The sequence below is a fragment of the Leuresthes tenuis genome, unplaced genomic scaffold, assembly GCF_036924035.1.
Source record: "Leuresthes tenuis unplaced genomic scaffold, fLeuTen1.0.hap1 SCAF_23, whole genome shotgun sequence".
Taxonomy (NCBI): domain Eukaryota; kingdom Metazoa; phylum Chordata; class Actinopteri; order Atheriniformes; family Atherinopsidae; genus Leuresthes; species Leuresthes tenuis.
The window spans coordinates 12,420,471-12,423,443 of NW_027325377.1; positions in this window are offsets into that span (position 1 = coordinate 12,420,471).

Sequence of the window (2,973 nt, forward strand, 5' to 3'; positions counted from 1 at the left end):
GAATATATACCATCATAAGCGGAAGCGGAGGTGTTCGGCTGCAAGAAGGTGTGAACGTCCGACCAAAGTTTGTAAAAAGCAGTTAAGAAAAGGTTCGAATATCCAACCAAACATAATCAAAAGTGGGAGCAGAGCTGTTCGACTGCAAGTAGGTGTGAATTTCCACCCATAATTCCTGAAAAATGGGTAAGAAAAGGTGCCAATGCCCAACCATACATCATCAAAAGAAGAAGTGGATGTGTTCTGCTACAAGAAGGTTTGAATGTCCGACCATAGCTTGTAAAAAGTGGGTAAGAAAAAGTTCGAATGCTCGAACATACACCATCAAAATTGGGAGCGGAGGTGTTCCGCTGTAAGACGGTGTGAATGTCCGACCATAATTGGTAAAAAGCGGGTAAGAAAAGGTTAAAATACCCGACTGTACACAATCAATAGCGGGAGCGGAGTTGTTCGGCTACAAGAAGGTGTGAAAGTCCGACCATGGTTTGTAAAACGCGGGTAAGACAAGGTGCGAATGCCCGACAATGTATGATCAAAAGAGGGAGCGGAGGTGTTCGGCTGCAAGGTCTGAATTTCCAACCATAATTTGTAAACACCGTTGAAGAAAAGCCTCGAAAGCCCGACTATACACCATCAAAAGCGGGAGCAGAGGTGTTCAGCTGCAAGAAGGTCTGAATGTCCACCAATAATTACTGAGAAATGGGTAAGAAAAGGTGTGAATGCCCAACTATACATCATCACAAGCAGAAGTGGATGTGTTCGGCCACAAGAAGGTTTGAATGTCCGACCATAGTTTGTAAAAGGCGGGTAAGAAAAGGTTTGAATGCCCGAACATACACAATCAAAAGAGGGAGCGGAGGTGTTTCGCTGCAAGAAGGTGTGAATGTCCGAGCATAGTTTGTAAAAAGTGGGTAAGAAAAGGTTCGAATGCCAGAACATACACCATCAAAAGAGGGAGCGGAGGTTTTCCGCTGTAAGAAGGTGTGAATGTCCGACCATAGTTGGTAAAAAGCGGGTAAGAAAAGGTTAAAATACCCGACTCTACACAATCAATAGCGGGAGCGGAGTTGTTCGGCTAAAAGAAGATGTGAAAGTCCGACCATGGTTTGTAAAAAGCGGGTAAGAAAAGGTTCGAATGCAAAAATACACACCATCAAAAGCGGAAGCCGAGGTGTTCGGCTGCAAATAGGTGTGAATGTCCACCCATAATTAATGAAAAGCGGGCAACAAGTAGGTTCGAATGCCCAACCATACATCAACAAAAGCAGGAGTGGATGTGTTTGGCTACAAGAAGGTTTGAATGTCCGAGCATAGTTTGTAAAAAGCGGGTAAGAAAAGGTGCGAATGCCCGACAATGTATGATCAAAAGAGGGAGCGGAGGTGTTCCGCTGTAAGATGGTGCGAATGTCCGACCATAGTTGGTAAAAAGCGGGTAAGATAAGGTTCGAATGCCCGAATATATACCATCAAAAGCGGAAACGGAGGTGTTCGGCTGCAAGAAGGTGTGAACGTCCGACCAAAGTTTGTAAAAAGCAGTTAAGAAAAGGTTCGAATATCCAACCAAACATAATCAAAAGTGGGAGCAGAGCTGTTCGACTGCAAGTAGGTGTGAATGTCCACCCATAATTCCTGAAAAATGGGTAAGAAAAGGTGCGAATGCCCAACCATACATCATCAAAAGAAGAAGTGGATGTGTTCTGCTACAAGAAGGTTTGAATGTCCGACCATAGTTTGTAAAAAGTGGGTAAGAAAAAGTTCGAATGCCCGAACATACACCATCAAAAGAGGGAGCGGAGGTGTTCCGCTGTAAGACGGTGTGAAAGTCCGACCATAATTGGTAAAAAGCGGGTAAGAAAAGGTTAAAGTACCCGACTCTACACAATCAATAGCGGGAGCGGAGTTGTTCGGCTACAAGAAGGTGTGAAAGTCCGACCATGGTTTGTAAAACGCGGGTAAGACAAGGTGCGAATGCCCGACAATGTATGATCAAAAGAGGGAGCGGAGGTGTTCGGCTGCAAGGTCTGAATTTCCAACCAATAATTACTGAAAAATGGGTAAGAAAAGGTGTGAATGCCCAACTATACATCATAAAAAGCAGAAGTGGATGTGTTCGGCCACAAGAAGGTTTGAATGTCCGACCATAGTTTGTAAAAAGCGGATAAGAAAAGGTTCGAATGCCCGAACATACACAATCAAAAGAGGGAACGGAGGGGTTTCGCTGCAAGAAGGTGTGAATGTCCGAGCATAGTTTGTAAAAAGTGGGTAAGAAAAGGTTCGAATGCCAAAATATACACCATCAAAAACGGAAGCCGAGGTGTTCGGCTGCAAGTAGGTGGGAATGTCAGATCATAATTTGCAAAAAGCTGATGAGAAAGGTGTGAATGACCGACAATAATTACTGAAAAATGTGTTAGAAAAGGTAAGAATGCCGGACTATTCATCATCAAAAGCAGAGAAGAGGTGTTCGGATGCAAGAAGCTGTGAATGTCCAGCCATAATTACTCAAAAACGGGTAAGAAAAGGTAGTATTGCCAGACCATAAATGATCAAAACAGGGAGCGGAGGTGTTCCGCTGTAAGAAGGTGTGAATGTCCGACCATAATTGGTAAAAAGCGGGTAAGAAAAGGTTAAAATACCCGACTGTACACAATCAATAGCGGGAGCGGAGTTGTTTGGCTACTAAAAGGTGTGAAAGTCCAACCATACATCCTCAAAAGCAGAACTGGATGTGTTCGGCTACAAGAAGGTTTGAATGTCCGACCATAGTTTGTAAAAAGCGGGTAAGAAAAGGTTTGAATGCCCAAACATACACCATCAAAAGAGGGAGCGGAGGTGTTCCGCCATAAAAAGGTGTGAATGTCCGACCGTAGTTGCTAAAAAGTGGGTAAGAAAAGGTTAAAATACCCGACTGTACACAATCAATAGCGGGAGCGAATGTGTTCGGCTACAAGAAGGTGTGAAAGTCCAACCATG